This window comes from Ascaphus truei, chromosome 5 (assembly GCF_040206685.1).
Source record: "Ascaphus truei isolate aAscTru1 chromosome 5, aAscTru1.hap1, whole genome shotgun sequence".
NCBI lineage: Eukaryota > Metazoa > Chordata > Amphibia > Anura > Ascaphidae > Ascaphus > Ascaphus truei.
The window spans coordinates 31,171,503-31,185,311 of NC_134487.1; positions in this window are offsets into that span (position 1 = coordinate 31,171,503).

Below are 13,809 nucleotides of genomic sequence, written 5' to 3' on the forward strand. Positions count from 1 at the left end.
TAAATTAAGTTTAAGTAATTATTGGCAGAACCCTTGAGGTAAATACATCTTTAGTTTAACGTGCAATAAATATATATATTTTTTAGACATTCAAGATATTTTGCTACAATTGTTTCACACAATGGAGGCAGGGACAAAGGATTGATGAGTGAATAAAAACGGACAATGACGAATTGTGTAAAATAAATTGGAGACAACATCAAACTTGATCATTCCTAAATTAAATTTCAATTTCAATGACACATGCACACAAAAAAACGATCTTTTTTTGAACTTGCCAAATAATTATAAATAGAAAAGGATTGCAAAACATCAACGCTTGTAGACATGTTCCTGAGTTTCTAAAAACAAACAGGGCATTTTTACATCTTTTCAAATGGGTGCTTTCTGTGTACTGTCCTTATAGAAAAATTGTCCTCGACGCTGGTCTTCACTCCGTGCTCAGTGCATTACTGTATATACTGTATAAGAAAAAAATACAGAAAAACACAGTGTATAGTAACATATAGTGCAATAAGAGAAGAAGTGTCTCAGTGAGTAAAGACACTGACAGGCACTGAGTTTGAATTAGGGGAACCTGGTTCAATTCCTGATGTCGGCTCCTTGTGACCTTGGGCAAGTCACCTTATCCTCAGGCACCAAAAATAGATTGTAAGCTCCATGGGGCAGGGACCTGTGCCTGCAAAAAGTCTCTGTAAAACTAGCAGCGCTATATAAGAACATGCTATTATTATAATAAACAATAACTCCTCTGTGAATACAGTAGGTAATTGGAACCAGATGTGGATACCTAACACTAGATCACTTATAGAATAAGATGTTATTTAAAAAATGAACACATTAATCATTAGTGCTGAAACTAAAGATGCACCCTTAGTGTAGGAGGTTTCAGTCACGACTTAACCACTTTACTATAACCACCTAGTGCACAATAACACACAAATAGTGTCTGATAATAGGATATGACTCACAAAAAGGTACAACTTGATGACAATAAAAGCTCTGCAGATCAGTGGAATATCCTCAGCAATTTTTCATAGAAAAGGGGAAAAAGACAACATATCACAGATCCACTAAGAAACTAACATTTAATAAAACATATAAAACGGACATCTGGAATGCCACTCACATAATACTTAAAAAGTGAGTCATATCCTATTTTCAGGCACTATTTGTGTGTTATTGTGCGCTAGGTGCTATTAGTAAAGGGTTAAGTCATTACTGAAACCTCTTACACTAAGGGTGCATCTTTATTTTCAGCACTAATGATTAATGTTCATTTTTTAATAACATCTTATTCTATAAGTGATCTAGTGTTAGGTATCCACATCTGGTTCCAATTACCTATTCACATAGGTGTTATTGTTTATTGCACTATATGTTTCTATACACTGTGTTTTTATATATTTTTTTTTTCTTATATATACTGCACTGAGCACGGAGTGAAGAGCAGCGCCAAGAAGGACAATTTTTGTATAAGGACTTTCGATATAGGATTTGGATGATCCCAGGGACCTCCTGGCTGCAGGACTTCAGAATTAGGTGGTCACTCAACACTTATTGTACTTATATGATTTATTATATTTGATTGTATATTTGCATTTTATTACCTTATTTGTAAACATAGAATTTATATATTAGATGCACTAATTTTGGGGGGTATAGCACTAAAGTTGTGTATCTCTTATCTCTTTCTGTGTGCTGTATTGGATTTTATATGGGAAATGTATTTATTTTCATCAACATAAAGCAGAAAATGCCAAGGTGGATGGTGGTAATAATTTCAGACCTGTATCTGAATATTGAGTTTGAGTGCTTTGGTGCATCATAGGCCAAATTTGATAATATAAGGGAACATATATCGCTATTCATATGTAACGGGTGTTCCCTATGACTACCGCCGCTACTACTTGCTGTGCAACCTGTGTGGCTCTCAGGAGCCTAAGCCTCCGCTTGGGGAACCTGGGGTACATCTTTATCATACATCTCTAGGTGCAACGCCTCCACCTGGGAGGGATCCCAACGAAGTGGGAGGAGGCCCTCACAGGAACAACCACACAACACTACCGAATATAAAACAGGACGGGCTTTACTGCATGGAAACACACAAATCACGTAACAGCATAACATCAAAACAGCATAACAGCATCATGCGCCACGGCGGACGCTAACCACACTATGCGTCATGGCGGACGCTACCACCTTTAGGCGTCACGGCGGACGCTATCACCTCTAGGCGTCACGGCGGACGCCATCACCTCTAGGCGTCACGGCGGACGCCATCACCTCTAGGCGTCACGGCGAACGCTAACCACCCACAATGTGACCCCACCCTGTGTCCAGTAACCCCCACCCAAATGTCTCGTGTTCTCGAAGTCAAATACCACTGTACATGTGTGTGTGTGACTGCGCAGCCACTATGTTTGGTGATAGGCCTGGTTGGTGCACGTGAGATGCAGGTTACCTGCCCGGGCTCCAGCCACGGGTACCGCGATATAAATCCACACGATCCGACGGGGTCCTCCACACCGCGTGGGTTGAAAGTCCAGCGCGACAATGTCACTCCTTGTCGCAGGGTCTTGGGTGGTGTTCTGAGCCCAGAACCCACCTCACAGGGCCGCACGGCTTCAACACTGTGTCCCTGTCTATTCAACCAATAAATGGGGCAGTGTCCCTATCTAGGGCCTGTCCCTAAGCTCCACAAGCTAATAGATGGCTCAGGACCTAACTGGGACCTTGGGGGCTGCTGGCCTAATGCAGAGGGTCACTCACCCCTGCATCCACCTCCTACCCCTAGCTGGTCCGGATCCTGAGTGCCTGCGTGGCTGCAAAACCCCGCGAAATGTAGCAATCTCTCCCCAGGCAAATCCCTCAGCCCTATTGGTTCCCTGGCGTCAGGTGTCTCTGCCCCTATGCACCCTGGGGGCTGGCATGCTCATCTCGCGCATGCGCGAACTATCTGGTCCTCCCGCGCTGGGTTGGAGCACTGCGCATGCGCAACAGCCCTAACATGGCGGCGCCCTGCTTCCCGAGCCGCCGGGCCGGTAGCAACGCGATCGCGGCCTTAGCGACGGCCCGATCGTGTCCCCGGCAACCGGCCTGCTCGCCGCTCGCGTCCCTAGCTACCAGGGATCGCTCCTTCGCGCGCGCGGCCCCCCCTCACTCCCTCGCACACAGCGTCTGCCGAAAGGGAGGAGGGGGTCAGCCATGACAGGGGGGAACCTGGCTACATCCTCCCCCTGGTGAGAACTCCAACGTCCTCGCTTGAACCACATAACCTTCCAACATGTACAAAAATTATATAATAAAATTGCAGTGTTAAAGTACAACTTAACGATTACTCTAAACGAGATTGTACAGTTCAACAAACATATTTATAACTGAGGCTAGCTTGGCTTTAGCTTGCTGCTGAGACTCATAGTGAGGTGCCCCTAATAAATCATAAGCCACTCTAGTGGGAGGGCGTCTCACTCTCTGACTCCTGCGAGTCTCAGTCTCCATTTCTTCCTCTTGAGACAGACCATCGTAGGCTTGAGGCCTAGACTCTCTGGCAGAGGGTGAACCAGTTTGGGGAAAGTCTCTTTGCAACTGAACATTGTCTCTTTGAGGCACAAAACTCGGAGTGGTAGGATCTAGTGATTGATTACTTGGTGAAAATTCCAATGGAGGTACTTTGTCAGCTGGCCCCTTACTTGTTGCGCCTTCGGGAGGTGCCCACCAGTCTCTGTTGGATGTTCCCTCCAAAGGATCCTGAATGGTCTCATCTATGGGGCCGGGATTCGCAATAGCCTCTTCAGGCTCACTGTCGTTCATTACTGTTTCTGTTTCAGGTTCACTCTCTCCCAGTTGGGAGATAGGTAACAAGTGGTTTCGGTGCCAAACTTTTACTTTGCCATTCACATCACGTATGCGATAAACAGGGAGGCCCGGCATTTGGGACTCTACTTGAAAAGGCCCCTCCCTCCAGCGATCAGCTAACTTGTGCTTGCCTGGAATCCCTAAGTTGCGTAGGAGAACTGCGTCTCCTGGTTGGAGCGCTCTATAGCGTACTTTGTGGTCGTACCGTCTTTTATTATTGGCATTCAGTCGAGCGGTGGCTCTTTCAGCTAACTGATAGGCACGGTGCAGACTGTCCTGGAGTCTCTGCACATATCGATAATGAGCCATGTTGGGTATCCCGTTGGTAGATACCCGTAGGCGGATGTCGATTGGCAGTCTGGCTTCTCTCCCGAACATCATGAAGTATGGGGTGTATCCGGTGGACTCGTGCCTAGTGCAATTGTAGGCATGCACCAAGGCCTCAACATGTTTACTCCATTCTCCTTTTTGGGAATTTTTCAGAGTGCCTAGCATGTCCAGCAATGTCCGATTAAATCTTTCAGGGAGCGCATCTCCCTCTGGGTGGTAGGGAGTAGTCCTGGACTTTTGAATGTTCAACAGTGTTAGCAACTCTTTGATCAGCTTGCTCTCAAAATCCCGTCCCTGGTCAGAGTGCATCCTGCTGGGCAGACCATAATGCACAAAATACTTCTCCCACAGCACTTTAGCCACTGTGGTAGCCTTCTGGTCCTTCGTGGGGAAGGCTTGAGCGTATCGAGTGTAGTGATCTGTCACTACTAGCACATTTCCTATACCCTTTGAATCTGGCTCTATGCACAAAAAGTCCATACAAACTAAATCCATAGGCCCAGCACTTTTGAGATGGCCCATTGGAGCAGCACGGGTGGGAAGGGTCTTCCTATGAATGCAACGTAGACATTTTCTGCAGTGTTGTTCAATTGACTCCCGCATCCTAGGCCAGAAGAACCGGTCTCGCACTAAACCCAAGGTCTTATCCACCCCCAAATGTCCATGATCATCATGTAGTGATCTTAAAACGAGACCTTGCATACGCCGAGGTAGAAATAGTTGTCGACGGTCAGGATGATTGTGGAATTGAACAACCCTATAGAGTAGGCCGTTATCCATCTCAAACTTATCCCATTCTCTCATGAGAAGACCCACATCCTCGCGAGGAGCCCGTTTCACCAGTGCAGAGTCATTTTTGTGTAGGGCCTCTCGGACAGCCTTAGCCGCAGGATCATGTGTCTGTGCTAGTACCAGTTCCTTCTCCGTGAAGATGACGTCTTGTGTTAGACCCATGCCATCAGGGTGGCAGTAAGCTTCTGGAAGGGCTTGAGGTCGACACCCTAAAGAATCCACTACTCGTAGCTCGGAGAATGCCACTCGGTCGTTTACAATAGCAGCAGTGGAACACATAGCTCTCATTCCTGGTCCTGGAATTTCTTCCCAAGGGCCATCGTCGGCGGTCTCGCCCAGTCCCGATCTCCTAGATAGAGCATCGGCTCCTATATTGAGAGGTCCAGGCTTATATTTCATAGAAAACTGGTAATTGGCGAGGGTGGCCAACCATCTGTGACCGGTCGCATCTAATTTGGCCGTGGTTTGTACATAGGTCAGCGGATTGTTGTCTGTTCGGACCTCGAAGGTGACCCCATATAGGTAATCATGTAGTTTGTCAGATATGGCCCATTTGAGGGCGAGGAACTCCAATTTGTGAACTGGATAATTCTTTTCACTGGGAGTCAAACTTCTACTTGCATATGCCACAGGACGAAGCCCAGTGGGGTACTTCTGGTGTAGCACAGCTCCCAATCCGTTGAGGCTGGCATCCACGTGCAGAATGTAAGGCTTCTCCGGGTCAGCATATGCTAGAACGGGAGCCTCTGTTAAACTATTCTTCAGCCTCTTAAATGCTTCCTCACAAGCCGGCGTCCACCGATCCCCGAAGGGGGTCCTTGGGGGGGTCCTCTTCTGCTTGGGTTCCTCTGGATAGACCTTCAGCAGATCGTTCAGCACAGCTGCCTTCTTGGAGTATCCATCCACGAATCTTCTATAATATCCACAGAACCCGAGAAATGACCTCAGCTCCATCACATTCTCGGGTCTTGGCCAATTCACCACCGCCTCCACCTTGGCCGGGTCGGTGGCCACTCCGTCTGCGGACACGATATGACCCACATAAGTGACCGATGTTCGACAGAAGCGGCAATTATCCAATGAGAGCTTCAGGCCTTCTTTCCCTAAGCGATCCAATACTTTCATCAGCCTAGTCTCGTGTTCTTCAAGGGTGGCTCCGAACACGATTATGTCATCTAGATAGACCAAACACTCACGCGGACACATATCTCCAATCGTCTTTTCCATAAGCCGTTGGAAAGTGGCTGGAGCGCCACAGATACCTTGGGGCATCCGAGTGAACTGATAAAATCCCAGGGGACAGACGAACGCCGTCTTTTCTTGATCAGTAGGGCTCATCGGAACCTGGTAATACCCAGATCGAAGGTCCAACACGCTAAACCACTGGCTTCCGGACAGTGCGCTGAGAATCTCCTCTATTCGGGGTAGCGTGTATTGGTCAGGCACAGTACGTCTGTTCAATGTTCTGTAGTCCACGCACAATCGAACAGACCCATTCTTCTTTCGTACCACCACAATCGGTGAGGCATAGGGACTCCGAGATCCGGTCACTATGCCGGCCGTTTCCATCTCGTTCAGGACACCCCGCACATCCTCCACATCTCTGGGAGCTAAGCGGCGCGACCTTTCCCTAAATGGCGTGTCATCATTCAGACGAATCGTGTGCTGAGCGCTTCTGCTGCATCCCACGTCCATCTCACTAGTAGAGAACACATCTCGTCTCTCTCTCAACTGAGCACATAGCTTCTCTTTCCATGCTTCTTCCAGGGGAGACTCTCCGAAGTCGAATTGTAGTGCCCCGGCCTCTTCTCCCACACGGGCAGTGTGAACGGTCACTGGGTCGTCTACAGGATCCACAGGATAAATTCTACCCAACCTTTGTCCTACTTCTAGCGGCACGGTATGGAGAGACATGTTCTGGATAGACACAGTAATCTTCCTGGGGACGGTAGATGGCCAATCCCGTACTTCAGGTATCATTCGGTATCCCCACTGATTCTCAGACTCGGGGAGGGTCTCTAGCGAGAAGTATCGGTCGTGTTCGTGCCGACTGGGGTACTTGATCAGCGCTGTCACGTGCCTCACTCCCCCTGGTGGAATCTGCAATAACCCTCGCTCTTGATTAAAGATTTCACCATACTGTTCCTCATACGCCACCCTATAGCATTCTTCCCGCAGGCCAGGGGCTATATTCAGGGATGACAACGGTAGCTCACCGGCTTCTTGTAGGAATGAGCGAATCACCGACCTCACAATATCGGCATTCGTGCCTAGTATGATGGGGGCACTGGGATGTTCTCGAGCCTCTGGACAGACCAAAGCTTCCACCAGCATGGGATGCGACTTGTTAGTGTTCAACTGCAAGATATCCAGCTTGACCGCTACTATTCCGTCTATGGGATAATCATCTTTACTCAGTCCCCATAACTTCATCTTTTCGGCTGACTGCAAGGGAAGATGGCTGAGGTGCTGGTCGTAGAATGGACGGTAGATGATGGTCACTTGTGATCCAGTGTCTAGAAGTGCTGAAGAGTATATCCCCTCCACGACGACTCTTATTACAGCGGTGGGCCCTACTCGGCAGTAAGCATCGGCCGGGGGCGTCTCCTCCGTGGAAGGCCTCCCCGACTCCTCGGCAACATCTTCGGGTACGGTTGATAGGGACGAGCTTGCCTTCCGCACGGTCACGGTGTAGGTCTGGGCCTTAGTGGGGTTTGAACAGTTCCTTGCAACATGGCCCTGCTCGCCACAGTTGAAGCAACGGAAGTCTGGGCGGGGACCCGGACCGTCAAGTGACCTGGGAGCGGACCTAGGCACCTCCGGGGTGGCCGTATCCTTACCGCTCTTGCTCCCCTTTGCTTTGGGCACTGTTGCTTCCTTGGTCTCATCCTTGCGCGGGTCTTTGGCCTTCTTGGGCGTATGCAACCTAGTATAGGCCTCATGACCCTTCACCTCATCCAGTAGGTCTTCTAGAGTAGGGGGGTCTCCCTTCTGTAGCGTGCATCTGATCATTATCACGATATGGTGCGTGGGTATGGCTCCCCGCAGGAATTGAGTGCGCCTATACTCATTTACTTCTGAGGCCTTGATGACTTGGCGGGAACGTAGCTCCCACAAGAGCAATTGGATCCGTTGTATGAACTCGGATAGGTCTTCCCCCTCTTTCTGGCGGAGATTGTAATACTTAGTCCATAGCTCACTCACATCAGCTTCCTTACCATATGCCCGGGTAAGCGACTCCATCATCTGATGTGCGGTAACCCCCGTATGCTGATCTTTATACATCTTGATGGTAGTGGACGCAGGCGGGCGCAGGCACTCCATGATTCGTTGTCTTTTCACCTCATCAGGACAGGTCCACTCTTCCAGTACCTGTGAAGCATATTCCTTCCAAACATCAAAAGCCTCTTCACCAGTGGGTGTAGGGTTTACCCCTGAAAAGAGCTTTAACTTGCGGTATGGCTGAGGGGAAGGGGATTCGTGCTTGGGCCTACCCAGTTGTTGGATGGCCTGGGCTAGTAATTGGATTTCTCCCATTCTACTGGGGCTGGAGCTCCGTCTGCTTGAGCGACAATTAGCACAGGATAATACACTGGCCTCATCCCCACATATACTTTCTGGTGGGGACAGGGACATGCTCATACTAGTCTCTAGCAGGTCTGTCCGGGGGCTACAGGGTTCGGGTTTTATCGGCATTTCAGGATATATAACAGGACACCCTGAGCTGAGGGCCCCGTGGAAACGCAAGTTGGATGGGCCTTGTTGGGGCGACAATTCACATCCCCCAGTGATTAATACGGTGCACCATGACCCGTCGGGGTCGGAGCGGCGACCCAAGATTCTGGCATCTTCTAAGCCTGGGTACTGCATTAGGATTAAACATAGTTCATAGGATGAGGCATTGGCGGGCACTTGTCCTACAGCAAGGGTTTGTGAGGGCGGGACTTGCCTTTTTACCGCCCACGTGTACACCTCTTGGCGGGAAGGTAACGTGTAACCTAACGACATTTTTATTGAGTTCGGGCACCCCAGGTCTGAATCTCAGCAGCGCCTCCAAATGTAACGGGTGTTCCCTATGACTACCGCCGCTACTACTTGCTGTGCAACCTGTGTGGCTCTCAGGAGCCTAAGCCTCCGCTTGGGGAACCTGGGGTACATCTTTATCATACATCTCTAGGTGCAACGCCTCCACCTGGGAGGGATCCCAACGAAGTGGGAGGAGGCCCTCACAGGAACAACCACACAACACTACCGAATATAAAACAGGACGGGCTTTACTGCATGGAAACACACAAATCACGTAACAGCATAACATCAAAACAGCATAACAGCATCATGCGCCACGGCGGACGCTAACCACACTATGCGTCACGGCGGACGCTACCACCTTTAGGCGTCACGGCGGACGCTATCACCTCTAGGCGTCACGGCGGACGCCATCACCTCTAGGCGTCACGGCGGACGCCATCACCTCTAGGCGTCACGGCGGACGCTAACCACCCACAATGTGACCCCCACCCAAATGTCTCGTGTTCTCGAAGTCAAATACCACTGTACATGTGTGTGTGTGACTGCGCAGCCACTATGTTTGGTGATAGGCCTGGTTGGTGCACATGAGTTGCAGGTTACCTGCCCGGGCTCCAGCCACGGGTACCGCGATATAAATCCACACGATCCGACGGGGTCCTCCACACCGCGTGGGTTGAAAGTCCAGCGCGACAATGTCACTCCTTGTCGCAGGGTCTTGGGTGGTGTTCTGAGCCCAGAACCCACCTCACAGGGCCGCACGGCTTCAACACTGTGTCCCTGTCTATTCAACCAATAAATGGGGCAGTGTCCCTATCTAGGGCCTGTCCCTAAGCTCCACAAGCTAATAGATGGCTCAGGACCTAACTGGGACCTTGGGGGCTGCTGGCCTAATGCAGAGGGTCACTCACCCCTGCATCCACCTCCTACCCCTAGCTGGTCCGGATCCTGAGTGCCTGCGTGGCTGCAAAACCCCGCGAAATGTAGCAATCTCTCCCCAGGCAAATCCCTCAGCCCTATTGGTTCCCTGGCGTCAGGTGTCTCTGCCCCTATGCACCCTGGGGGCTGGCATGCTCATCTCGCGCATGCGCGAACTATCTGGTCCTCCCGCGCTGGGTTGGAGCACTGCGCATGCGCAACAGCCCTAACATGGCGGCGCCCTGCTTCCCGAGCCGCCGGGCCGGTAGCAACGCGATCGCGGCCTTAGCGACGGCCCGATCGTGTCCCCGGCAACCGGCCTGCTCGCCGCTCGCGTCCCTAGCTACCAGGGATCGCTCCTTCGCGCGCGCGGCCCCCCCTCACTCCCTCGCACACAGCGTCTGCCGAAAGGGAGGAGGGGGTCAGCCATGACAGGGGGGAACCTGGCTACACATATATTAATAAATTAAAACATGGGCCTTATCTGTCCTACATATACTTAATTTTTGCGTCATATAAATCAGCCTTAATATTTTTGGTATACATTAGTTATTTGGGCTTAAGATAAACTGCAGTTCAATGAAGATCTGTACTCTTGTGGATATTTTGGTGGCTTAATGCAGTATATCGACGTGTAGGTCCAATATAGAGACATTTCTCAAGACAAATACATTCAGTGACCTATACATATAAATATCAACCTCAAAGTTGCTGTGGGAAACCAAAACTGGCTCCATGGGTGTTGCTATGCAACTGTAACCTAGCAACATAGTGGTTGAGAAATGATCATAAACATGAAAGATAAAAACCACAGAGCTGCGCATATCTGGTGTTCAACAAGAGACAGGGGTGCCCAATGGTACATCCCATTGACAAAACATATATGGTAAAAAGTATAAAGTAAAATACTTCAATAATAATAATAATAAATACTTGGTTATTTAGTTAACCCTTTGGCCAAAGCGTCATAAGCCTGCAAACCAACGCCAAGGTATAACCAAATAAATGCAGGTCCTACACTACACTGTGAACCCTTCCTTTTAACTCTGTAAGAGGGGAAGAACCATTATAGGTCCCGTTCCTGCAGCAAATGAAAAGCCCTCCCAAGTTAAAAAGGTGAAGGGGGAGGAGTGAGCTCTGGTTCTTCCCCTCTTACAGAGGTAAAAGGAAATGTTCACAGTGTAGTGTAGGACCTGCATTAATTTGGTTATACCTTGGCGTTGGTATGCAGGCTTATGATGCTTTGGCCAAAGGGTTAACTAAATAACCAAGTACAGGCAGTCCTCGATTATCTGACACAATGCGTTACTCAAAATGGCGTTGGATAGCGAAACGTTGTAAAGCAAAACACGTTTTCCCATAGGAACACTGTTTAAATGAAAGTTTCCGTTCCTGAAGGTATTTTTAACACTAAAATAAATTAACTATTTTACGCAGTGTATATACGGTATTATATATATAATATAACATAATAAATAATATATTATAGTATAATATAAAATTATATACTATAATATAATATTATATTATATTATATAATAATATATATACAGTATATATACGCTCTTACGACGCTTTGCAATGTTGTTTATGTGTATGTGTATGTGTGTATACATACACATAAACAACATTGCAAAGCGTCGTAAGAGCGTTAGATAAGCCGTTTTGGCGTTGTAAAAATGAACATAGGTATGCATTGCATAGCGTTGGATAAGCCATTCATTGTAAAACGAAGCGTTGTAAAACGAGGACTGCCTGTATTTATTATTATTATTGAAGTATTTTACTTTATACTTTTTACCATATATGTTTTGTCAATGGGATGTAGCATAGGGCACCCCTGTCTCTTGTTATATACAATTGCCTCGCTCAGTAGCTCTCTTATTGACATAAATATATATTCAAGATGTGGTGGGTGTGGGAGTTTGAGCTAGCTGGGAATGTGTGTTAATCATATCTGGTGTTCCCCATGTAGACAAAGTGACACACTGAAACAATGTCATGAACAATATCTATAAATGTAACTAACTTCTTGTTACAAGTTAGAATAGCAAATGACGAAAGATATTTAGAAAATAGACATCTGAGGCCTTGAAAATATGAAGAGTCAGTGAATCGATGTAGACACTGATTGTAGAATACAAATTACAACGTACAGTACTGGACATGTTACTGCTTCCCCTAAGTCACTAAGTGTAATGCAGATCAGCAGACTGAATTATAATGGAATAATACAATATACGCAGAAGAGGCCGATCACAGTGAGATCATCTGCTTCTCACTATATTCAATTACCCCCTAAATGTGGGGGACAACCTCATGATACAGTGGTTTTAAATGTAGCTGTCGAACGAGAAACGTTATATCATCACTGAAACATCTATAGTTAAAATATAGAATCATAGTATGTGAGGCTATGGATGGAAAGAGCGGGACAAGAGGGGGGGGGAAGGAATAACAATAAACATATTTGTCTGGTACAAACCAAAACTAAGTTACTCAGCCAGTTAATTATATACCATAGTCTTGCCTTGTTACGTATACCTATCAGATAGGACAGGATAGAGTAAGGAAAAGACACATATATATGTACACTTATAGGAATACATACATTTGGGTTCAACAATCAGTGTCTATATCAATTCACTGACTCTTCATATTTCCAAGGTCTCTACTTTCATCATATTATTTGTTATTTGCTATTCTATTAATTTGTAACAAGAAGCTAGATACAGTTATAGATATTGTTTATGACATTGTTCCAGTGTGTCACATTATATACAGTACATGGGTAATACCTGATACACTGTACTTTTCATATTTCCAAGTGTGTCCTTTCAGATGTCTGTTTTCATCATACTTTTGAGTATATGTATATGGGGAAAGGTAGTTTTAATTCTGAGGGTGCAGTGTACAGTAGTTGCACCGTTTCACAAGTCCTTGAGTTTGTCTACATTCTTTTTTCACTGAGACATACACCAATACCTTAGGATATACTGTAAGGCAAGCATGTCAAACTCGCGGCCCACGGGCCACATGCGGCCCACAACGAAATATTTGCGACCCAGCTCGCCAATATTTAACTCGCGCTGCGCGCGCTTTCTACAAAGGAAAAAAAAAACCTCCCCCCTCTCCCGATTGGCTGGCGCGTGTTGGCACGCTGCAAGAATTTTTTTTGGACCCGCAGCATCTATCCATCCGAGCTTGCATAGTGAGGCCCGAATCTTCCTGCTGCCTGCTGCCCGCCTCTTCCTGCTGCATGGAGCAAGTCAGGTGACTACTGCTCCATGCCTGCCTTGCTTCCCCCTTCCCCTCCTGCTCCGATTTCCTCCCCCGTTCCGATTTCCCATGTGTCTGTGTGAGTGTGTGTCTGTGTGTGTGTCTGTGTGAGTGTGTGTCTGTGTGAGTGTGTGTCTGTGTGAGTGTGTGTCTGTGTGAGTGTGTGTCTGTGTGAGTGTGTGTCTGTGTGAGTGTGTGTCTGTGTGAGTGTGTGTGTGTGTGTGTGTGTGTGTCTGTGTGTGTGTGTGTGTCTGAGTCTGTGTGTGTGTGTGTGTGTGTGTGTGTGTGTGTGTGTGTGTGTGTGTGTGTGTGTGTGTGTGTGTGTGTGTGTGTGTGTGTGTGTGTGTGTGTGTGTGTGTGTGTGTGTGTGTGTGTGTGTGTGTGTGTCTGAGTCTGTGTGTGTGTGTCTGAGTCTGTGTTTGTGTGTGTTTGAGTCTGTGTGTGTGTGTGTCTGAGAGAGAGAGAGAGAGAGATAGTGTGTCTGAGAGAGAGATAGAGAGAGAGAGAGAGAGAGTGTGTTAGAGAGAGAGAGTGTGTGTCTGAGAGAGAGAGAGAGAGAGAGAGAGAGAGAGAGAGAGAGAGAGAGTGTGTGTGTGTGTGTGTGTA